The sequence below is a fragment of the Mustelus asterias genome, chromosome 24 (assembly GCF_964213995.1).
Source record: "Mustelus asterias chromosome 24, sMusAst1.hap1.1, whole genome shotgun sequence".
NCBI classification, from domain to species: domain Eukaryota; kingdom Metazoa; phylum Chordata; class Chondrichthyes; order Carcharhiniformes; family Triakidae; genus Mustelus; species Mustelus asterias.
The window spans coordinates 52,956,779-52,982,174 of record NC_135824.1 but is presented as its reverse complement, the minus strand read 5'-3'; the positions used below and the strand labels follow the sequence as shown (position 1 = coordinate 52,982,174).

Below are 25,396 nucleotides of genomic sequence, written 5' to 3'. Positions count from 1 at the left end.
AAACAGCACAGTGGTTAGCATTGTTGCTTCACAGCGCCAGAGACCCGGGTTCGATTCCTGGCTTTTGTCACTGTCGGTATGGCATCTACACGTTCTCCCCGTGTCTGCGTGGGTTTCCGCTGGGTGCTCTGGTTTTCACTCTCACTCTGAAAGACGTGCTGGTTAGGTGCATCAACCTGAACAGGCGCTAGAGTGTGGCGACTGGGGGATTTTCACAGTAACTTCATTGCAGTGTTAATGTAAGCCTTGCTTTTGACGAATAAACTTTACTTTCAATAGCCAAGCTAAGCTCCATCATAGAATCCCTCCAGTGCAGAAGGAGGCCATTCGGCCCATCGGGTCTGCACTGACAACAATCCCACCCAGGCCCCATTCCCGTAGCCCCACATATTTACCCTGCTAATCCACCTGACACTAAGGGGCAATTTAGCACGGCCAATCCACCTAACCTGCACATCTTTGGACTGTGGGAGGAAACCGGAGCAAACCCGCAGACACGGGGAGAACGTGCAGACTCCACACAGAGAGTGACCCAAGCTGGGAATCGAACCCAGTTCCCTGGCGCTGTGAGGCAGCAGTGCAAACGACTGTGCCACCATGCCGCCCAGAGCCCTGCGTCACGGAGTTGCTCGGGATTTTCTGACTGCCTCATCACGTGTTTCTCATGGCGGGAGCTGGCGCGCCGTTCACTCGCGCTGGGATTTTCTGTTCCTGCCGCTGTCAATGGGATTTCTGATTGATTGCACCTCCTGCCGCTGGGAAAACCATGGCCGGGGTGCGCCATCGCCGAGACCAGAATCCCGCTGGCGTGAACGGCCAGAAAATTCCAGCCCTCATCTCTCTCCAGACCTTCTTAGCAAAGGCACATTCCATGAGGCAGTGGACTGACCCCCAGTGAGAGTCAGCACCTTCAGGAACTGTATCCCAGTGAGAGTCAGCACCTTCAGGAACTGTATCCCAGTGAGAGTCAGCACCTTCAGGAACTGTATCCCAGTGAGAGTCAGCACCTTCAGGAACTGTATCCCAGTGAGAGTCAGCACCTTCAGGAACTGTATCCCAGTGAGAGTCACCACCTTCAGGAACTGTATCCCAGTGAGAGTCAGCACCTTCAGGAACTGTATCCCAGTGAGAGTCAGCACCTTTAGGAACTGTATCTCAGTGAGAGTCAGCACCTTCAGGAAGTGTATCCCAGTGAGAGTCAGCACCTTCAGGAAGTGTATCCAAGTGAGAGTCAGCACCTTCAGGAACTGTATCCCAGTGAGAGTCAGCACCTTCAGGAACTGTCCCCCAGTGAGAGTCAGCACCTTCAGGAACTGTACCCCAGTGAGAGTCAGCGCCTTCAGGAACTGTACCCCAGTGAGAGTCAGCGCCTTCAGGAACTGTACCCCAGTGAGAGTCAGCGCCTTCAGGAACTGTATCCCAGTGAGAGTCAGCACCTTCAGGAACTGTATCCCAGTGAGAGTCAGCACCTTCAGGAACTGTCTCCCAGTGAGAGTCAGCGCCTTCAGGAACTGTACCCCAGTGAGAGTCAGCGCCTTCAGGAACTGTACCCCAGTGAGAGTCATTGTTGCTTCACAGCGCCAGAGACCCGGGTTCGATTCCTGGCTTTTGTCACTGTCGGTATGGCATCTACACGTTCTCCCCGTGTCTGCGTGGGTTTCCGCTGGGTGCTCTGGTTTTCACTCTCACTCTGAAAGACGTGCCGGTTAGGTGCATCAACCTGAACAGGCGCGAGAGTGTGGCGACTGGGGGATTTTCACAGTAACTTCATTGCAGTGTTAATGTAAGCCTTGCTTTTGACGAATAAACTTTACTTTCAATAGCCAAGCTAAGCTCCATCATAGAATCCCTCCAGTGCAGAAGGAGGCCATTCGGCCCATCGGGTCTGCACTGACAACAATCCCACCCAGGCCCCATTCCCGTAGCCCCACATATTTACCCTGCTAATCCACCTGACACTAAGGGGCAATTTAGCACGGCCAATCCACCTAACCTGCACATCTTTGGACTGTGGGAGGAAACCGGAGCAAACCCGCAGACACGGGGAGAACGTGCAGACTCCACACAGAGAGTGACCCAAGCTGGGAATCGAACCCAGTTCCCTGGCGCTGTGAGGCAGCAGTGCAAACCACTGTGCCACCATGCCGCCCAGAGCCCTGCGTCACGGAGTTGCTCGGGATTTTCTGACTGCCTCATCACGTGTTTCTCATGGCGGGAGCTGGCGCGCCGTTCACTCGCGCTGGGATTTTCTGTTCCTGCCGCTGTCAATGGGATTTCTGATTGATTGCACCTCCTGCCGCTGGGAAAACCATGGCCGGGGTGCGCCATCGCCGAGACCAGAATCCCGCTGGCGTGAACGGCCAGAAAATTCCAGCCCTCATCTCTCTCCAGACCTTCTTAGCAAAGGCACATTCCATGAGGCAGTGGACTGACCCCCAGTGAGAGTCAGCACCTTCAGGAACTGTATCCCAGTGAGAAACGGTTATGATGATTCAGTTGTATTGATATATTTTATGTTTTGATTAAGTGTTTTCAAGTTCAGTGCGGTTTTACAGGAAATCTCCCCGTGTCTGCATGAGTTTCCTCCGGGTGCTCCGGTTTCCACCCAAAGTCCAAGTATCCCGCTACCTGCAAGTGTGAGATCCCGCACGCCACCGTGAAACCTGCCGCTAGGAGGGGGAAAATCACACCCATTTTTCCTGGTCTATCAGTTGCTTCCTGTATTACTGAAGGGGTCCATATGGTTAGTGAATGGCTTTGTGTCTCCAAGACATTCTTGTTAGCTCTCACTTTCACCAGGAAAGGTTTGAGGGAATGATTGATGGGTTGTGAGTTGCAGTGAGAGGTGTGGCTCCCGGGCCGTACAGGATACTGAGATAAGACTTTGTGATACACATACACAGAAATTCATTCTGTGATATCCAATAGCCACGAGATAGTCTGCGTCTTGCTTCCGTTCGGCTGTCTCCCAGCAAGCATGAGGTCAGATATATCATTGCCAGCAGGGAGTCAGGAATCCCAATCATCCCACAAACAGCACAGTGGTTAGCATTGTTGCTTCACAGCGCCAGAGACCCGGGTTCGATTCCTGGCTTTTGTCACTGTCGGTATGGCATCTACACGTTCTCCCCGTGTCTGCGTGGGTTTCCGCTGGGTGCTCTGGTTTTCACTCTCACTCTGAAAGACGTGCTGGTTAGGTGCATCAACCTGAACAGGCGCTAGAGTGTGGCGACTGGGGGATTTTCACAGTAACTTCATTGCAGTGTTAATGTAAGCCTTGCTTTTGACGAATAAACTTTACTTTCAATAGCCAAGCTAAGCTCCATCATAGAATCCCTCCAGTGCAGAAGGAGGCCATTCGGCCCATCGGGTCTGCACTGACAACAATCCCACCCAGGCCCCATTCCCGTAGCCCCACATATTTACCCTGCTAATCCACCTGACACTAAGGGGCAATTTAGCACGGCCAATCCACCTAACCTGCACATCTTTGGACTGTGGGAGGAAACCGGAGCAAACCCGCAGACACGGGGAGAACGTGCAGACTCCACACAGAGAGTGACCCAAGCTGGGAATCGAACCCAGTTCCCTGGCGCTGTGAGGCAGCAGTGCAAACCACTGTGCCACCATGCCGCCCAGAGCCCTGCGTCACGGAGTTGCTCGGGATTTTCTGACTGCCTCATCACGTGTTTCTCATGGCGGGAGCTGGCGCGCCGTTCACTCGCGCTGGGATTTTCTGTTCCTGCCGCTGTCAATGGGATTTCTGATTGATTGCACCTCCTGCCGCTGGGAAAACCATGGCCGGGGTGCGCCATCGCCGAGACCAGAATCCCGCTGGCGTGAACGGCCAGAAAATTCCAGCCCTCATCTCTCTCCAGACCTTCTTAGCAAAGGCACATTCCATGAGGCAGTGGACTGACCCCCAGTGAGAGTCAGCACCTTCAGGAACTGTATCCCAGTGAGAGTCAGCACCTTCAGGAACTGTATCCCAGTGAGAGTCAGCACCTTCAGGAACTGTATCCCAGTGAGAGTCAGCACCTTCAGGAACTGTATCCCAGTGAGAGTCAGCACCTTCAGGAACTGTATCCCAGTGAGAGTCACCACCTTCAGGAACTGTATCCCAGTGAGAGTCAGCACCTTCAGGAACTGTATCCCAGTGAGAGTCAGCACCTTTAGGAACTGTATCTCAGTGAGAGTCAGCACCTTCAGGAAGTGTATCCCAGTGAGAGTCAGCACCTTCAGGAAGTGTATCCCAGTGAGAGTCAGCACCTTCAGGAACTGTATCCCAGTGAGAGTCAGCACCTTCAGGAACTGTCCCCCAGTGAGAGTCAGCACCTTCAGGAACTGTACCCAGTGAGAGTCAGCGCCTTCAGGAACTGTACCCCAGTGAGAGTCAGCGCCTTCAGGAACTGTACCCCAGTGAGAGTCATTGTTGCTTCACAGCGCCAGAGACCCGGGTTCGATTCCTGGCTTTTGTCACTGTCGGTATGGCATCTACACGTTCTCCCCGTGTCTGCGTGGGTTTCCGCTGGGTGCTCTGGTTTTCACTCTCACTCTGAAAGACGTGTCGGTTAGGTGCATCAACCTGAACAGGCGCGAGAGTGTGGCGACTGGGGGATTTTCACAGTAACTTCATTGCAGTGTTAATGTAAGCCTTGCTTTTGACGAATAAACTTTACTTTCAATAGCCAAGCTAAGCTCCATCATAGAATCCCTCCAGTGCAGAAGGAGGCCATTCGGCCCATCGGGTCTGCACTGACAACAATCCCACCCAGGCCCCATTCCCGTAGCCCCACATATTTACCCTGCTAATCCACCTGACACTAAGGGGCAATTTAGCACGGCCAATCCACCTAACCTGCACATCTTTGGACTGTGGGAGGAAACCGGAGCAAACCCGCAGACACGGGGAGAACGTGCAGACTCCACACAGAGAGTGACCCAAGCTGGGAATCGAACCCAGTTCCCTGGCGCTGTGAGGCAGCAGTGCAAACCACTGTGCCACCATGCCGCCCAGAGCCCTGCGTCACGGAGTTGCTCGGGATTTTCTGACTGCCTCATCACGTGTTTCTCATGGCGGGAGCTGGCGCGCCGTTCACTCGCGCTGGGATTTTCTGTTCCTGCCGCTGTCAATGGGATTTCTGATTGATTGCACCTCCTGCCGCTGGGAAAACCATGGCCGGGGTGCGCCATCGCCGAGACCAGAATCCCGCTGGCGTGAACGGCCAGAAAATTCCAGCCCTCATCTCTCTCCAGACCTTCTTAGCAAAGGCACATTCCATGAGGCAGTGGACTGACCCCCAGTGAGAGTCAGCACCTTCAGGAACTGTATCCCAGTGAGAAACGGTTATGATGATTCAGTTGTATTGATATATTTTATGTTTTGATTAAGTGTTTTCAAGTTCAGTGCGGTTTTACAGGAAATCTCCCCGTGTCTGCATGAGTTTCCTCCGGGTGCTCCGGTTTCCACCCAAAGTCCAAGTATCCCGCTACCTGCAAGTGTGAGATCCCGCACGCCACCGTGAAACCTGCCGCTAGGAGGGGGAAAATCACACCCATTTTTCCTGGTCTATCAGTTGCTTCCTGTATTACTGAAGGGGTCCATATGGTTAGTGAATGGCTTTGTGTCTCCAAGACATTCTTGTTAGCTCTCACTTTCACCAGGAAAGGTTTGAGGGAATGATTGATGGGTTGTGAGTTGCAGTGAGAGGTGTGGCTCCCGGGCCGTACAGGATACTGAGATAAGACTTTGTGATACACATACACAGAAATTCATTCTGTGATATCCAATAGCCACGAGATAGTCTGCCTCTTGCTTCCTTTTGGCTGTCTCCCAGCAAGCATGAGGTCAGATATATCATTGCCAGCAGGGAGTCAGGAATCCCAATCATCCCACAAATAGGCACGGTGGCACAGCGGTTAGCACTGCTGCCTCAGAGTGCCAGAGACCCGGGTTCGATTCCCGGCTTGGGTCACTGTCGGTATGAAGTCTGCACGTTGTCCCCGTGTCTGTGTGGGTTTCCGCTGGGTGCTCCGGTTTTCACTCTCACTCTGAAAGACGTGCTGGTTAGGTGCATCGACCTGAACAGGCGCTGGAGTGTGGTGACTGGGGGATTTTCACAGTAACTTCATTGCAATGTTAATGTAAGCCTTGCTTTTGACTAATAAATAAACTTTACTTTAAATAGTCAGGCTCAACTCCGTCATGGACTCATGGAGGCAATTCGGCCCATTGGGTCTGCACCGACCACAATGCCACCCAGGCCCTATTGCCATAACCCTACATATTTACCCTGCGACCCGGGTTCGATTCCTGGCTTTTGTCACTGTCGGTATGGCGTCTGCACGTTCTCCCCGTGTCTGTGTGGGTTTCCGCTGGGTGTTCCGGTTTTCACTCTCACTCTGAAAGACGTGCTGGTTAGGTGCATCGACCTGAACAGGTGCTGGAGTGTGGTGACTGGGGGATTTTCACAGTAACTTCATTGCAGTGTTAATGTAAGCCTTGCTTTTGACGAATAAACTTTACTTTCAATAGCCAAGCTCAGCTCCATCATAGAATCCCTCCAGTGCAGAAGGAGGCCATTCGGCCCATCGGGTCTGCACTGACAACAATCCCACCCAGGCCCCATTCCCGTAGCCCCACATATTTACCCTGCTAATCCACCTGACACTAAGGGGCAATTTAGCACGGCCAATCCACCTAACCTGCACATCTTTGGACTGTGGGAGGAAACCGGAGCAAACCCGCAGACACGGGGAGAACGTGCAGACTCCACACAGAGAGTGACCCAAGCTGGGAATCGAACCCAGTTCCCTGGCGCTGTGAGGCAGCAGTGCAAACCACTGTGCCACCATGCCGCCCAGAGCCCTGCGTCACGGAGCTGCTCGGGATTTTCTGACTGCCTCATCACGTGTTTCTCATGGCGGGAGCTGGCGCGCCGTTCACTCGCGCTGGGATTTTCTGTTCCTGCCGCTGTCAATGGGATTTCTGATTGATTGCACCTCCTGCCGCTGGGAAAACCATGGCCGGGGTGCGCCATCGCCGAGACCAGAATCCCGCTGGCGTGAACGGCCAGAAAATTCCAGCCCTCATCTCTCTCCAGACCTTCTTTACAAAGGCACATTCCATGAGGCAGTGGACTGACCCCCAGTGAGAGTCAGCACCTTCAGGAACTGTATCCCAGTGAGAGTCAGCACCTTCAGGAACTGTATCCCAGTGAGAGTCAGCACCTTCAGGAACTGTATCCCAGTGAGAGTCAGCACCTTCAGGAACTGTATCCCAGTGAGAGTCAGCACCTTCAGGAACTGTCCCCCAGTGAGTCAGCACCTTCAGGAACTGTATCCCAGTGAGAGTCAGCACCTTTAGGAACTGTATCTCAGTGAGAGCCAGCACCTTCAGGAAGTGTATCCCAGTGAGAGTCAGCACCTTCAGGAACTGTCCCCCAGTGAGAGTCAGCACCTTCAGGAACTGTATCCCAGTGAGAGTCAGCACCTTCAGGAACTGTCCCCCAGTGAGAGTCAGCACCTTCAGGAACTGTACCCCAGTGAGAGTCAGCGCCTTCAGGAACTGTACCCCAGTGAGAGTCAGCGCCTTCAGGAACTGTACCCCAGTGAGAGTCAGCGCCTTCAGGAACTGTATCCCAGTGAGAGTCAGCACCTTCAGGAACTGTATCCCAGTGAGAGTCAGCACCTTCAGGAACTGTCCCCCAGTGAGAGTCAGCGCCTTCAGGAACTGTACCCTAGTGAGAGTCAGCGCCTTCAGGAACTGTATCCCAGTGAGAGTCAGCACCTTCAGGAACTGTATCCCAGTGAGAGACGGTTATGATGATTCTGTTGTATTGATATATTTTATGTTTTGATTAAGTGTTTTCAAGTTCAGTGCGGTTTTACAGGAAATCTCCCCGTGTCTGCATGAGTTTCCTCCGGGTGCTCCGGTTTCCACCCAAAGTCCAAGTATCCCGCTACCTGCAAGTGTGAGATCCCGCACGCCACCGTGAAACCTGCCGCTAGGAGGGGGAAAATCACACCCATTTTTCCTGGTCTATCAGTTGCTTCCTGTATTACTGAAGGGGTCCATATGGTTAGTGAATGGCTTTGTGTCTCCAAGACATTCTTGTTAGCTCTCACTTTCACCAGGAAAGGTTTGAGGGAATGATTGATGGGTTGTGAGTTGCAGTGAGAGGTGTGGCTCCCGGGCCGTACAGGATACTGAGATAAGACTTTGTGATACACATACACAGAAATTCATTCTGTGATATCCAATAGCCACGAGATAGTCTGCCTCTTGCTTCCTTTTGGCTGTCTCCCAGCAAGCATGAGGTCAGATATATCATTGCCAGCAGGGAGTCAGGAATCCCAATCATCCCACAAATAGGCACGGTGGCACAGCGGTTAGCACTGCTGCCTCAGAGTGCCAGAGACCCGGGTTCGATTCCCGGCTTGGGTCACTGTCGGTATGAAGTCTGCACGTTGTCCCCGTGTCTGTGTGGGTTTCCGCTGGGTGCTCCGGTTTTCACTCTCACTCTGAAAGACGTGCTGGTTAGGTGCATCGACCTGAACAGGCGCTGGAGTGTGGTGACTGGGGGATTTTCACAGTAACTTCATTGCAATGTTAATGTAAGCCTTGCTTTTGACTAATAAATAAACTTTACTTTAAATAGTCAGGCTCAACTCCGTCATGGACTCATGGAGGCCATTCGGCCCATTGGGTCTGCACCGACCACAATGCCACCCAGGCCCTATTGCCATAACCCTACATATTTACCCTGCGACCCGGGTTCGATTCCTGGCTTTTGTCACTGTCGGTATGGCGTCTGCACGTTCTCCCCGTGTCTGTGTGGGTTTCCGCTGGGTGCTCTGGTTTTCACTCTCACTCCGAAAGACGTGCTGGTTAGGTGCATCAACCTGAACAGGCGCTAGAGTGTGGCGACTGGGGGATTTTCACAGTAAGTTCATTGCAGTGTTAATGTAAGCCTTGCTTTTGACGAATAAACTTTACTTTCAATAGCCAAGCTAAGCTCCATCATAGAATCCCTCCAGTGCAGAAGGAGGCCATTCGGCCCATCGGGTCTGCACTGACAACAATCCCACCCAGGCCCCATTCCCGTAGCCCCACATATTTACCCTGCTAATCCACCTGACACTAAGGGGCAATTTAGCACGGCCAATCCACCTAACCTGCACATCTTTGGACTGTGGGAGGAAACTGGAGCAAACCCGCAGACACGGGGAGAACGTGCAGACTCCACACAGAGAGTGACCCAAGCTGGGAATCGAACCCAGTTCCCTGGCGCTGTGAGGCAGCAGTGCAAACCACTGTGCCACCATGCCGCCCAGAGCCCTGCGTCACGGAGCTGCTCGGGATTTTCTGACTGCCTCATCACGTGTTTCTCATGGCGGGAGCTGGCGCGCCGTTCACTCGCGCTGGGATTTTCTGTTCCTGCCGCTGTCAATGGGATTTCTGATTGATTGCACCTCCTGCCGCTGGGAAAACCATGGCCGGGGTGCGCCATCGCCGAGACCAGAATCCCGCTGGCGTGAACGGCCAGAAAATTCCAGCCCTCATCTCACTCCAGACCTTCTTTACAAAGGCACATTCCATGAGGCAGTGGACTGACCCCCAGTGAGAGTCAGCACCTTCAGGAACTGTATCCCAGTGAGAGTCAGCACCTTCAGGAACTGTATCCCAGTGAGAGTCAGCACCTTCAGGAACTGTATCCCAGTGAGAGTCAGCACCTTCAGGAACTGTATCCCAGTGAGAGTCACCACCTTCAGGAACTGTATCCCAGTGAGAGTCAGCACCTTCAGGAACTGTCCCCCAGTGAGAGTCAGCACCTTCAGGAACTGTATCCCAGTGAGAGTCAGCACCTTCAGGAACTGTATCTCAGTGAGAGTCAGCACCTTCAGGAAGTGTATCCCAGTGAGAGTCAGCACCTTCAGGAACTGTCCCCCAGTGAGAGTCAGCACCTTCAGGAACTGTATCCCAGTGAGAGTCAGCACCTTCAGGAACTGTCCCCCAGTGAGAGTCAGCACCTTCAGGAACTGTACCCCAGTGAGAGTCAGCGCCTTCAGGAACTGTACCCCAGTGAGAGTCAGCGCCTTCAGGAACTGTACCCCAGTGAGAGTCAGCGCCTTCAGGAACTGTACCCCAGTGAGAGTCAGCGCCTTCAGGAACTGTACCCCAGTGAGAGTCAGCACATTCAGGAACTGTATCCCAGTGAGAGTCAGCACCTTCAGGAACTGTATCCCAGTGAGAGTCAGCACCTTCAGGAACTGTCCCCCAGTGAGAGTCAGTGCCTTCAGGAACTGTACCCCAGTGAGATTCAGCGCCTTCAGGAACTGTATCCCAGTGAGAGTCAGCACCTTCAGGAACTGTATCCCAGTGAGAGACGGTTATGATGATTCTGTTGTATTGATATATTTTATGTTTTGATTAAGTGTTTTCAAGTTCAGTGCGGTTTTACAGGAAATCTCCCCGTGTCTGCATGAGTTTCCTCCGGGTGCTCCGGTTTCCACCCAAAGTCCAAGTATCCCGCTACCTGCAAGTGTGAGATCCCGCACGCCACCGTGAAACCTGCCGCTAGGAGGGGGAAAATCACACCCATTTTTCCTGGTCTATCAGTTGCTTCCTGTATTACTGAAGGGGTCCATATGGTTAGTGAATGGCTTTGTGTCTCCAAGACATTCTTGTTAGCTCTCACTTTCACCAGGAAAGGTTTGAGGGAATGATTGATGGGTTGTGAGTTGCAGTGAGAGGTGTGGCTCCCGGGCCGTACAGGATACTGAGATAAGACTTTGTGATACACATACACAGAAATTCATTCTGTGATATCCAATAGCCACCAGATAGTCTGCCTCTTGCTTCCTTTTGGCTGTCTCCCAGCAAGCATGAGGTCAGATATATCATTGCCAGCAGGGAGTCAGGAATCCCAATCATCCCACAAATAGGCACGGTGGCACAGCGGTTAGCACTGCTGCCTCAGAGTGCCAGAGACCCGGGTTCGATTCCCGGCTTGGGTCACTGTCGGTATGAAGTCTGCACGTTGTCCCCGTGTCTGTGTGGGTTTCCGCTGGGTGCTCCGGTTTTCACTCTCACTCTGAAAGACGTGCTGGTTAGGTGCATCGACCTGAACAGGCGCTGGAGTGTGGTGACTGGGGGATTTTCACAGTAACTTCATTGCAATGTTAATGTAAGCCTTGCTTTTGACTAATAAATAAACTTTACTTTAAATAGTCAGGCTCAACTCCGTCATGGACTCATGGAGGCCATTCGGCCCATTGGGTCTGCACCGACCACAATGCCACCCAGGCCCTATTGCCATAACCCTACATATTTACCCTGCGAGTCTACCTGTCACTTAGGGTCAATTTAGCACGGCCAACGCACCTAACCTGCACATCTTTGGACTGTGGGAGGAAACCGGAGCACCCGGAGGAAACCCACGCAGACACGGGGAGAATATGCAGACTCCGCACAGACAGTGACCCAAGCCGGGAATCGAACCTGGGTCCCTGGCGCTGTGGGGCAGCAGTGCTAACCCACTGTGACACCCCAGGAAGGAGAAATTCAGAGAAACAGACTGCAGAAAGCGCAAAATACTTCATTTTTTTTGCAAAAATATACTTGTAAAATATCTGAACGAACATTCCAAAATGGCTGTCACACAAACTGCAACAATATTTCGGTTTTCTACAAAGATCAGTTGCTCGCTGAGGTGCTTCAATACAGTCAGATAAACATCACAGACATTTCAAAATTGTCCTTACAAATGGTGCCAAGGTATTGAAGTTGTCTACCTAGATTGAGTGGCAAGCTACGGTGCCTCCATCCAATTGTGATCCATGTAATATTCACTGTATACGTTCAATGTGAGTCATACAGCCTGAGAGGGAGTTTTACACAATTCCCCCTTTCCCTTGGTCACTGTGGCTGAAAGGCTCTAAGACTGTGAGTGAAGAAGGGAAAGGGTTAATGTTTTTTTTGTACTCAATGTATTTTGTGCCTAAAAGGTTGAACTTTGTACCTGGAATGTATCATAAACATAACCCTTCTTTATGGCTAGTCTCCCCTTTGTTTATATTGCTCCTGGTAGTAATATAAGCCATTTGTTCATGTCTTTCATCTTTTACTTTTAGTATAAGCCATTTGTTCATGGTTCCCTCGCTTGTTTATATCATTCTGATAAAACAGACAGTTAAATATAGATGTTAGGGAGTAAGTCTTTCTTTCTCGTAGGCTTGTGTATGATTTAAACAAAGGAAGCAAATGGTAGAGTGCGAGGATGGCCGTTTGAAGGAGGACTCCCACTGGGACAGCTGCACTCGTACTCAGTCACCTCAAAGGAAAAACTGCGGGAAGAGCAGGGGACCAGAGGTGGCACCTTGGCTTCGACTACCAGGAGAATTGTGCTTTATGATCCAAGGATACCAGATGGTCTCTAACCATGATCCAGAGACTATCAGAAGCTGTTAAAGGAACTATAATTTATGATCAAGGACTGTTAACTGGACTTTGCTTTATGGCTTGTATTGGGAACCCTGATGTATAAATATCCACGCTTCTTATGTTCAGAGAGAACTTTGGCTTCCGCTTTCAAGGGGTCAAGTTCTCCCATAAGCTTGTGAGAATAAAGCCTGACTGTATTTTGACTCATACCAGCCTCAAGAGGTATATTTTCCGACTTCAGTGAGCAAAAGAGAAAATGCTGGAAAATTTCAGCAGGTCTGGCAGCATCTGTAGGGGAGAAAAGAGGTGAGGTTTGGAGTCCAGGTGACCCTTTGTCAGAGACGGTGACCTTCCCCATTGGTCCAAGTAAAAATCGCCGGCTCCAACACACCCCTCCCTGATGAGCTCAATTACGTTCTGTGCCCGTTTTGAGCCAGAGGTCAGCGAGAGCATGCCCTCCACCCTGGATGAACCTGTATCTGGGGTTACCATTGCAGATGTCAGAGCAGCTTCCTCGCAGGTCAACCCACGCAAAGCAACTGGCCCGGATGCGGTACCCAGACGTGCACTCAGATCCTGCCCGGATCAGTTGGCGGGGGTATTCACAGACATCTTTAACCTCTCTTTACAACAATCTGAGGTCCCTATCTGCTTCAAGAAGACGACCATCATCCCAGTACCTAAGAAAAGCCAAGCAGCGTGCCTTAATGACGATCGGCCAGTGGCTCTGACATCTATCATTATGAAGTACTTCGAAAGGCTAGTCATGGCACGAATCAATTCCAGCCTCCTGGACTACCTGGATCCACTACAGTTTGCCTACCGCCGCAACAGGTCCACAGCAGACACCATTTCCCTGGCCTTGCACTCAACCCTGGCACACCTAGATATGATGTGGAGATGCCGGCGTTGGACTGGGGTAAACACAGTAAGAAGTTTAACAACACCAGGTTAAAGTCCAACAGGTTTATACCAAATAAACCTGTTGGACTTTAACCTGGTGTTGTTAAACTTCTTACTACACCTAGATAACCAGGACACTTATGTCAGATTCCTATTTGTTCACTACAGCTCAGCCTTCAACTCTGTTATTCCCACGAAACTCATCTCCAAACTCCGTGGCCTGGGCCTTGGCACCTCCCTCTGCATCTGGATCCTGAACTTCCTAACCCACAGACCACAATCAGTAAGGATAGGCAACAACACCTCCTCCACAATCATCCTCAACACCAATGCCCCACAAGGCTGTGTTCTCAGCCCCCTACGATACTCCTTATACACCTATGACTGTGGCCAAATTCCCCTCCAATTCAATTTCCAAGTTTGCTGACGACACCACCGTAGTGGGTCGGATCTCAAACAATGACGAGACAGAGTACAGGAATGAGACAGAGAATCTGGTAAACTGATGTGGCAACAATAATCTCTCCCTCAATGTCAACAAAATAAAGGAGATTGTCATCGAGTTCAGGAAGCGTAAAGGAGAACATGCTTCTGTCTACGTCAATGGGGACGAAGTAGAAAGTGTCGACAGCTTCAACCTTTTAGGTGTCCAGATCACCAACAACCTGTCCTGGTCCCCCCCATGCTGACACTGTAGTTCAGAAAGCCCACAAAACCTCTACTTTCTCAGAGGAATAAGGAAATTTGGCATGTCAGCTATGACTCTCACCAACTTTTACACATGCACCATAGAAAGCATTCTTTCTGGTTGTATCACAGCTTGGTATGGCTCCTGCTCTGTCCAAGACCGCAAGGAACTACAAAAGGTTGTGAATGTAGCCCAATCCATCACGCAAACCAGCCTCCGATCCATCGACTCTGTCTACACTTCCCACTGCCTCAGCATAATTAAGGACCCCACGCACCCCGGACATTCTCTCTTCCATCGGGAAAAAGATACAAAAGTCTGAGATCACGTACCAACTGACTCAAGAACAGCTTCTTCCCTGCTGCTGTCAGACTTTTGAATGGACTTACCTCGCATTAAGTTGATCTTTCTCTACACCCTAGCTATGATTGTAACAATACATTCTGCACTCTCTCCTTTCCTTCTCTATGAACGGTATGCTTTGTCTGTATAGTGTGCAAGAAACAATACTTTTCAATGTATGATAATACATGTGACAATAATTAATCAAACCAAAGATATTTATACTGCAGGGGGAGGGAATGAAAGATGAGTTATAGCCACAAAAACTAGGGAAACCAGTTAATAGCAGTCCCACAGAGAGAATAAAGGGTGTGAACGGCCAAACGGCAGAGAAGCTAACATGAGGACGTTGCTGGGGGGAACGGGGGTGGGGGCGGCGGTAGGAAAATGGATGGGACAGAGGTAAGATTTAGAAAAAGGGAAGCAAAGGGGGAGAAAAGGTAGGGGAAGGGGATAAAGTCGGGGGAAAGAGCGGGAAGAAAAATGAAGAAAGACAACAATGAAATAAAAGGTAGAGAACAGTAAAAAATTAAACAATAGAGAATGAAAACAGAGGGACCGAGGTGGGTCGAGCAAATTATCTGAAGTTGTTGAATTCGATGTTGAGACCGGAAGGCTGTAAAGTGCCGAGCCGGAAGATGAGATGCTGTTCCTCCGGTTTGCGTTGAGCTTCACTGGAACGTTGCAGCAGGGCCAAGGACAGACATGTGAGCAACGGGGAGCAGGATGGTGTGTTAAAATGGCAAGCAACCGGAAGGTCAGGGTCCTGATTGCGCACAGACCGAAGGTGCTCAGCAAAGCGATCACCCAGTGGTCTCTCCGATATAGAGGGGACCACATTGGGAGCAGCGAATGCAATAGACCAAATTGAAAGAGGCGCAAGTGAAACTCTGCTTAACCTGGAATGAGTGTTTTGGACCTTGGATGATAAGCATAGAAGAGGTTAAAGAACAGTTGTTACACCTTCTGCCATTGCATGGGAAGGTGCCATGGGGTGACGGGAGAGGTGTTGGGTATAGTGGAGGAGTGGACTAGATTATCCCGGAGAGAACGGTCTCTGTGGAATGCTGACAGAGGGAGCGAAGGGAATATGTGTTTGGTGTTGGCATCACGCTGGGGTTGGTGAAAATGGCGGAGGATTATGCTTTGCATGCGGAGGCTGGTGGAGTGAAATGTGAGAACTTGGAGTACTGTGCTCAGTGCTCAGTGAGGCGACCAGAACTCAGTTCTGGTCGCCTCACTATAGGAAGGATGTGGAAAAGATTGAAAGGGTGCAGAGGAGATTTACAAGGATGTTGCCTGGATTGAGTGGCATGCCTTATAAGGATAGGCTGAGGGAGCTCGGTCTTTTCTCCTTGGAGAGACGTAGGATGAGAGGAGACCTAATAGAGGTGTATAAGATGTTGAGAGGCATAGATCGAGTGGACTCTCAGAGGCTTTTTCCCAGGGTGGAAATGTCTGCTACGAGAGGACACAGGTTTAGGGTGCTGGGGGGTAGGTACAGGGGAGATGTTCGGGGTAAGTTTTTCACACAGAGGGTGGTGGGCGCGTGGAATCGGCTGCCGTCAGTGGTGGTGGAGGTGAACTCAATAGGGTCTTTTAAGAGACTCCTGGATGAGTACATGGAGCTTAATAGGATGGAGGGTTATAGGTAGGTCTAGAAGGTAGGGATGTGTTCGGCACAACTTGCGGGCCGAAGGGCCTGTTTGTGCTGTAGTTTTTCTATGTTTCTAACAAGGGGGACTCTATCCTTGTTCTGGGAGGGAGGGGAGGGGGTGTGGGTCATGGGGCGGGAGATGGACCGCACGCTGTCGAGGGCCCTGTCGACAACTGTACGGTTGAGGAAAATGGAGCAGATATTAGAAGCGCCAGTTTGGAAGGTGGCATCATCGGAACAAATGCGACGGAGGCAAAGGAGCCGAGAGAAAGGGATGATGAAAAGGAGTGGCGGAGCAGGCTCGGAGGGCCGAATGGCCGGCTCCTGCTTCTACTTTCGATGTTCCTATGATTCCTGTATCAGTAATTAACAAACACTCCACTCACAGGATTCCATTCTTCAATCATTTATTTTGCCAGAATTGCAAAGTACATTTCAAACAAATTAAAAGGTAAAACAGCAACAAAACGTGGATATGAGAGACACTCGGTGAGGAATTAGAAATCAGTGAGAGAGAAATCCCATCAATCACACCCGGAATATTCGATTGGAGACACGCTTGTCAGACTGACTCTCAGTCCCATCACCATCGCTTCATTGCTAGCTGGAATTATCAGATGGTTTGCATTGCTTTTGGTCCCAGCCCTCAAACTTTTGCTTGAAGTTGTTCTCATTCTTCTTGAAGCAGATTGCAGCCACAACATCACAGTCGCACACCTTCCGACAGGATTTTTGCTTTGTTATAAAATCATCACCTGTAAAAGAAAGGAGAGTAACCAAATATACACAGTGTGAAATATGCACTGTCATGTACAGATATACACCCGAATGTACACACATTAATGTACACACTCATGTTGTGGGTGGGTTTAAAGATGTGAGAATTTGCAATGTTGCAGGAATCGTTATTCTTGCAGGTTCTTTAAAGTTGTGGGTGATCCATAATGGTTGAGGGACCGATAATGTTACTGAGGCTTGCAAATATATGAGGCAATAAATGTCGTGGGAGGTTCCCGAACATGGTGATTTCTCCGGGTGAAATTAACAGATCAGAATCACATCACAGTGAGAAGCACCAAACCATCTGTGTATCCCAGTGAGAGTCAGCACCTTCAGGAACTGCGTCACAGTGAGAGTCAGCACCTTCAGGAACTGTATCCCAGTGAGAGTCAGCACCTTCAGGAACTGTATCCCAGTGAGAGTCAGCACCTTCAGGAACTGTATGCCGGAGAGAGTCAGCACCTTCAGGAACTGTACCCCAGTGAGAGTCAGCACCTTCAGGAACTGTATCCCAGTGAGAGTCAGCACCTTCAGGAACTGCGTCCCAGTGAGAGTCAGCACCTTCAGGAACTGCGTCCCAGTGAGAGTCAGCACCTTCAGGAACTGCATCCCAGTGAGAGTCAGCACCTTCAGGAACTGTATCCCAGTGAGAGTCAGCACCTTCAGGAACTGTACCCCAGTGAGAGTCAGCACCTTCAGGAACTGCATCCCGGAAAGAGTCAGCACCTTCAGGAACTGTATCCCAGTGAGAGTCAGCACCTTCAGGAAGTGTATCCCAGTGAGAGTCAGCACCTTCAGGAACTGTATCCCAGTGAGAGTCAGCACCCTCAGGAACTGTATCCCAGTGAGAGTCAGCACATTCAGGAACTTTATCCCAGTGAGAGTCAGCACCTTCAGGAACTGTATCCCTGTGAGAGTCAGCACCTTCAGGAACTGTCCCCCGGTGAGAGTCAGCACCTTCAGGAACTGTATCCCAGTGAGAGTCAGCACTACGGCCTGCGGGCCACATCCAGCCCGGATAAAATAAATTTTATTCATTCATTTATAAAACTAATTTTTTTCTTTTGCCCACGAAAATGTGTAAAATATACGATGTGGCCCTCGTACTGAAAGGTTTGGAGACCCCTGCTTTAAGGGAATCGAGGGTTATGGGGATAAGACAAGAAAGTGGAGTTGAGGATTATCAGATCAGTCACAATCTCATTAAATGGCAGAGCAGACTCGATGAGCCGAATGGCCTACTTCTGTTCCTATGTTTTATGATCTTTATGACAGGCACAGCATGGAATTAGATACAGAGTAAATCTCCCTCTACACTGTCCCCATCAAATACTCCCTGGGCAGGTACAGCACGGGGTTAGATACAGAGTAAAGCTCCTTCTACACTGTCCCCATCAAACACTCCCAGGACAGGTACAGCACGAGGTTAGATACAGAGTAAAGCTCCTTCTACACTGTCCCCATCAAACACTCCCAGGACAGGTACAGCACGAGGTTAGATACAGAGTAAAGCTCCCTCTACACTGTCCCCCATCAGACAATCCCAGGACAGGTACAGCACCTTCAGGAACTGTATCCCAGTGAGAGTCAGCACCTTCAGGAACTGTATCCCAGTGAGAGTCAGCACCTTCAGGAAGTGTATCCCAGTGAGAGTCAGCACCTTCAGGAACTGTCCCCCAGTGAGCGCCAGCACCTTCAGGAACTGTATCCCAGTGAGAGTCAGCACCTTCCGGAACTGTATCCCAGTGAGAGTCAGCACCTTCAGGAACTGTATCCCAGTGAGAGTCAGCACCTTCAGGAAGTGTATCCCGGAGAGAGTCAGCACCTTCAGGAACTGTATCCCAGTGAGAGTCAGCACCTTCAGGAAGTGTATCCCAGTGAGAGTCAGCACCTTCAGGAACTGTATCCCGGAGAGAGTCAGCACCTTCAGGAACTGTATCCCAGTGAGAGTCAGCACCTTCAGGAAGTGTATCCCAGTGAAAGTCAGCACCTTCAGGAACTGTATCCCAGTGAGAGTCAGCACCTTCAGGAACTGTCCCCCAGTGAGAGTCAGCGCCTTCAGGAACTGCATCCCGGAGAGAGTCAGCACCTTCAGGAATTGTATCCCAGTGGGAGTCAGCACCTTCAGAAACTGTATCCCAGGGAGAGTCAGCACTTTCAGGAACTGTATCCCAGAGAGAGTCAGCACCTTCAGGAACTGTATCCCAGTGAGAGTCAGCACCTTCAGGAACTGTACCCCAGTGTGTGTGTGTGCATGATTACGTGCGTAGGAGTGGGGTCATATGTGTCTTGGATCCTGTCAATTCTATTTTATTCATAATTACTGCAGCAAATTTGTGGCACGGTGTCACAGTGGTTAGCACTGCTGCCTCTTAGCACCAGGGACCCTGGTTCGATTCCCGGCTTGGGTCACTGTCTGTGCGGAGTCTGCACGTTCTCCCCGTGTCTGCATGGGTGTCCTCCGGGTGCTCCGGTTTCCTCCCACAGTCTGAAAGACATGTAGGTTATGTACATTGGCCATGCTAAATTCTCCCTCTGTTTACACAAACGGGTGCGGTGACTCGGAGATTTTCACAGTAACTCCCTTGCAGTGTCAATGTAAGCCTACTTGTCACACTCATAAGTAAACTTTAAACTTTATAGCTTAACTGATTAAACAGCTTAATAACTGCAAATCGTTACTGAGTGATATTTCTTAACTGGAAACCTAAATTCGTGAAACAAAATACATTGCAAGGCAGGTATCTGATTCACAGCAACCACATCTGCATGAAGTATCTACAGCTCGAGGAACTGCGCGTCCGAGTGAATGAGCTGGACTCCGGGTTTTGGACAGGGCAACAGCATCAGGGACAGATAATGTTCCCCCAGATAGAAATAAGTGGGTCCGATCTGATCAACAGTGCAGAGATGCAGTTGCAAAGTGACTCAGGCGAGCAACTGAATGTTCAAAGGCAATTGACATTTTGGAAGCAGAGGAAGAAAGTAAAAGGAAATGGGGTGGATCTGTTCATAAAAGATGAGATCAACACGGCAGTGAGTGAGAAATGATCTTGGCTCAGAAGAATGTGAACTCTTCTAGTTAAGCAAGGAGAGAGAGAGCGAACGTAGCAAGCTATCGGCCAGTTCACCTGACATCTGTCACTGACAAAAAGCTGGAGCAGGTTGTGTCCATACTCATTGGAGTTGAGAAGAGTGAGAGGTGATCTTACTGAAACATATGAAATTCTGTACTGGCTTGTCAGGGGTAGATGCTGAGAGGCTGTTTCCCCTCCTGGGGGGGATCTGGAACTAGATGATACAGTTTCAAAGTAAAGGGTCTCTCCGTGAAGAAGGAGAGGAGGAGAAAGTGATTTCTTCAGTGGGTGGTTAGTATTTAGAAAGCTTCACCCCAGGGAGCAGTGGAGCCTGGGACCCCTGGTTATGGGGACAGGCAGCAACGTGGAGTTAAGGTCGTAATGAGATCATCCATGAACTTAAGGCAAACCAGAACATCGACCTGCAATGGCGCCTGTCCAAGCGAACTCTTGATTTTAAAATCTTGTTTCCAATGCTTCTGTGGCCATGCCCATTGCTATCTTTGCAATCTTCCCCAGCCCCATCACCCTTCCCGACCTCAGCGCGCCAGTAATTCTGTTCCCTTGTGTATTCCTGATTTCAGTCGCTCCCAAGCTCTGGAATTCCCTCCCTCCACCTTTCCGCCTGGATTGAGACATTCCTTAAACCCTCTTTGACCGAAGCTTTTGGTCATCTGAAGCCGACTTTGGATGTTTCATGACTCTAATGGCATCAGATAAAAGCTGCTGTTGTACATTGCTGATGTTGACCTGTTGAGGGAAGGGAGGGGACGGGGAGCCAGTGGAAATTCCCAAGGTCGGAATAGATTGTATTTGGGCTTTTACTCACCGCACTTGGGGACTCCATTATTGCAGGTAAAAGGGTACGGCCTGATCTTCGCAAAGCACCCCATTTTCATGGCTTCATTGTAACATGATGTGGAGATGCCGGCGTTGGACTGGGGTAAACACAGTAAGAAGTTTAACAACACCAGGTTAAAGTCCAACAGGTTTATTTGGTAGCAAAAGCCACACAAGCTTTCGAGGCTCTGAGCCCCTTCTTCTCAGAGCCTCGAAAGCTTGTGTGGCTTTTGCTACCAAATAAACCTGTTGGACTTTAACCTGGTGTTGTTAAACTTCTTACTTCATTGTAACAGTCATCGTGCATTTGGCAGCATCTAAACAGGTTGACAAACAGGAGATAACATTTCAGATTGAAGTTTTCTCTTGGAGAGACTAAAACTCAGTCAGAGGCTGAATAATTCCAACCCAGCCTCAGATCGGGTTGTCCTTGGAGTTTTCAGGAATGAAAGATTCATCCTCAGGGAACTCATTCCCTTGAACTGAGGGAATAAGGTCATTGCTGCACGGGGGTTTTCCTCTTTTGTTTCAACACATTTGTTTATTTGGGATAAAGTCGGGGGGTGGCTTTGGGAGAGAAGGCAAGGAAGTTTCACCAGTTTCACCAGGATGTTGCCTAGTCTCGAGGGTGTTGACTATGAGGAGAGCTTGAATAAACTAGGACCCATTTAACTGGAAAGATGGAGACTGAGGGGAGACCTGATAGAGGTCTAGAAACTGATGAGGGGCAGAGACAGAGTGGATAGTCAGAGACTTTTTATAAATTACCCCAGTAACCCCCTATAAATTACCCCCAGTAACTCCCGACAAAATTTTTCCAATAACTCCCTCTAAATTACCCCCCAGTAACTCCCTCTAAATTACCCCCAGTAACTCCCTATAAATTACCCCCAGTAACTCCCTATAAATTACCCCCAGTACCTCCCGATAAGTTACCCCCAGTAACTCCCTATAAAATTACCCCCAGTAACTCCCTCTAAATTACCCCCAGTAACTCCCTATAAAATTACCCCCAGTAACTCCCTATAAAATTACCCCCAGTAACTCCCTATAAATTACCCCCAGTAACTCCCTATAAAATTACCCCCAGTAACTCCCTATAAATTACCCCCAGTAACTCCCGATAAGTTACCCCCAGTAACTCCCTATAAATTACCCCCAGTAACTCCCCATCATTTACCCCCAGTAACTCCCTATAAAATTACCCCCAGTAACTCCCTATAAATTACCCCCAGTAACTCCCGATAAGTTACCCCCAGTAACTCCCTATAAATTACCCCCAGTAACTCCCTATAAATTACCCCCACTAACTCCCCATCATTTACCCCCAGTAACTTCCTATAAATTACCCCCAGTAGCTCCCTGCACAATTTCTCCAGTAACTCCTCCAAACCACTGCCTCACCTGTTAACCACCTCGATGGGATGCCTGATGAGCCAATGGTGCCACTGGGTTGGAATGGCCAATCAGGGCACTGAATGGTGAACCAATCAGGAGAGAGAAAAGTTTGGCCTTGCCATGGGGAAATGTTCCTTGTTGAGGGGGGGTCCCAGTGTATCCACTGCAGGACATTCTGATTGGGAGGGTGCAGCACAGCCAGAGAGGGGCTGGAATGGGATTTGCTGACACATAAGGGGTGGCTTAAAGAGAAGGGAGCGCGGAGCACAAGCTGTGTATAAATTGGCTTTGACCTTACCACAGTGATCACACTTTAAAAATCTTTCATCACTGAAGCAGTTACTCTGCCTGGAGGCAGTGGGAAGGTTTGCACAGAAGCAAGTTCTGTCTTTCTAAGGAATGTCTTCACTCTGCTTTGCCCTGTCCTGGGATTGTTTGATGGGGACAGTGTAGAGGGAGCTTTACTCTGTATCTAACCCCGTGCTGTACCTGTCCTGGGAGTGTTTGATGAAGACAGTGTAGTGGGAGCTTTACTCTGTGTCTAACCCCGTGCTGTACCTGTCCTGGGAGTGTTTGATGGGGACAGTGAAGAGGGAGCTTTACTCTGTATCTAACCCCGTGCTGTACCTGTCCTGGGAGTGTTTGATGGGGACAGTGTAGTGGGAGCTTTACTCTGTGTCTAACCCCGTGCTGTACCTGTCCTGGGAGTGTTTGATGGGGACAGTGAAGAGGGAGCTTTACTCTGTATCTAACCCCGTGCTGTACCTGTCCTGGGAGTGTTTGATGAAGACAGTGTAGTGGGAGCTTTACTCTGTGTCTAACGCCGTGCTGTACCTGTCCTGGGAGTGTTTGATGGGGACAGTGAAGAGGGAGCTTTACTCAGTATCTAACCCCGTGCTGTACCTGTCCTGGGAGTGTTTGATGGGGACAGTGTAGAGGAAGCTTTACTCTGTATCTAACCCCATGCTGTACCTGTCCTGGGAGTGTTTGATGTGGACAGTGTAGAGGATGCTTTACTCTGTATCTAACCCCGTGCTGTACCTGTCCTGGGAGTGTTTGATGGGGACAGTGTAGAGGGTGCTTTACTCTGTATCTAACAAGACATTGCTGTTTCTCAATCAGCGCAAACATTCACATCTTGGCTTCACGGAGAGAGTTTTTTTACACTGGAATGCTCTCATTTTACCTGTCAATTGCATCCACTGGCTGGTTGCCATTCCCTCCGCTTCTACAGAAACAGCCATAGTGAAGGAAGTGCCTTATATTGAACTTCGTTTCGGTGCAATCAAGAACTTTTCTTAAGTTGATTAAGTATCTCCGCTCAATGGAAGCGCCCTGTGCAGGGATCCACATTGCTACAAGAGGACAACAGGATAAAACATTGTATCAGAAAGTCCGGAATCAGAGTGAGCAGGAAGACAATTTAACAGCACGCGGATTGTAAAAACCACAACAACCTGCAGAAGAATATTTGTGAATTTAATAGAAATTGTGTCTCAGAAACAGGCCATTCGGCCCAACAATCCATGGCTGTGTCTGTCCCACATCAGGCTCCTCCCATCCATCTTCATCCAACCCAACCAGCAAAGCTTTCCACTCCTTTCTCCCTCATGTACTCACTGAGTTTCCCCTTAAAGCCATCAATAATATTCACACCAACCAGCTCCCTCTACACTGTCCCCCATCAAACACTCCCAGGACAGGTACTGCACGTGGTTAGACACAGAATAAAGCTCCTTCTACACTGTCCCCATCAAACACTCCCAGGACAGGTACAGCACGGGGTTAGATACAGAGTAAAGCTCCTTCTACACTGTCCCCATCAAACACTCCCAGGACAGGTACAGCACGGGGTTAGATACAGAGTAAAGCTCCCTCTACACTGTCCCCATCAAACACTCCCAGGACAGGTACAGCACGGGGTTAGATACAGAGTAAAGCTCCCTCTACACTGTCCCCATCAAACACTCCCAGGACAGGTACAGCACGGGGTTAGATACAGAGTAAAGCTCCCTCTACACTGTCCCCCATCAGACAATCCCAGGACAGGTACCGCACGGGGTTAGATACAGGGTAAAGCTCCCTCTACACTGTCCCCATCAAACACTCCCAGGACAGGTAGAGCACGGGGTTAGATCCAGAGTAAAGCTCCCTCTACACTGTCCCCATCAAATACTCCCTGGGCAGGTACAGCACGGGGTTAGATACAGAGTAAAGCTCCTTCTACACTGTCCCCATCAAACACTCCCAGGACAGGTAGAGCACGGGGTTAGATCCAGAGTAAAGCTCCCTCTACACTGTCCCCCATCAGACAATCCCAGGACAGGTACAGCACGCGGTTAGATACAGAGTAAATCCCTCTACACTGTCCCCCATCAAACACTCCCAGGACAGGTACAGCTTGGGGTTAGATACAGAGTAAATCTCCCTCTACACTGACCCTATCAAACACTCCCAGGACAGGTCCAGCATGGGGTTAGATACAGAGTAAAGCTCCCTCTACACTGTCCCCATCAAATACTCCCTGGGCAGGTACAGCTTGGGGTTAGATACAGAGTAAATCTCCCTCTACACTGACCCTATCAAACACTCACAGGACAGGTACAGCACGGGGTTAGATACAGAGTAAATCTCCCTCTACACTGACCCTATCAAACACTCCCAGGACAGGTATTCACATTTCCTTTTACCTTCTATGTCATTGACAGTTTATCTGTTCTGAATCATGCCCAGTTTTTGGGTGTTGCTTCATTTGCTATGACCCGCACTCCTCCAACACATCCCTGAGGTCTGCAGTTGATCACTTACCTCCAAGCACGATGAGGAGGATCACAATGAGTTTCGAGGACCCCATGCATTCTCGATTCCTTCCAGAGATGGATGTTTGTCTCCTCGGGGCTCTGTCTCTTTTGTTCTGCTCCCGGGGCGGTTACAACCCATATTTGCTCAGCAAATGCAAATAGGCCTCCAACCCCATTGGCCGCTCATTCCAATTCTCACCGTGATCCAAGGAGGGAGATGTTTGACGAAGCTGTTGTCATTGGGTGGTGCTGATGCGCTTGGTTGCATTGACTAACTTACTTGGCATTGAAGACATCTGGAAAGTAAAACTGTACAGATTGTTCACCACAATTCCCAGTCTAATTTATTTAATCGCAGCAGTCAGATCAATGATCTCCTGATACTTATAAGTGAGCAAATTTACTGATCCGGTTGTCGAGTCGACAAATGAGGTAGAGAATCTGGTGAAGAGGTGCAGCAACAAT

General features: G+C 49.9%; 1 pseudogene across 1 annotated transcript in view; it reads right to left on the bottom strand.

The window, feature by feature from the left end:
• Window positions 1-25,026, bottom strand: part of LOC144511101 (basic phospholipase A2 PC1 pseudogene) — a 92,885-nt pseudogene extending 67,859 nt beyond the window's left edge. Inside the window, exons 1-2 of the transcript XR_013500750.1 lie at window positions 24,939-25,026; window positions 23,317-23,485 (exon numbers count right to left, since the gene is read on the bottom strand). The product of XR_013500750.1 is annotated as a basic phospholipase A2 PC1 pseudogene (transcript). The remainder of the gene's footprint in view (window positions 1-23,316; window positions 23,486-24,938) is intronic.
• Between the last annotated feature and the right edge of the window lie 370 nt (window positions 25,027-25,396).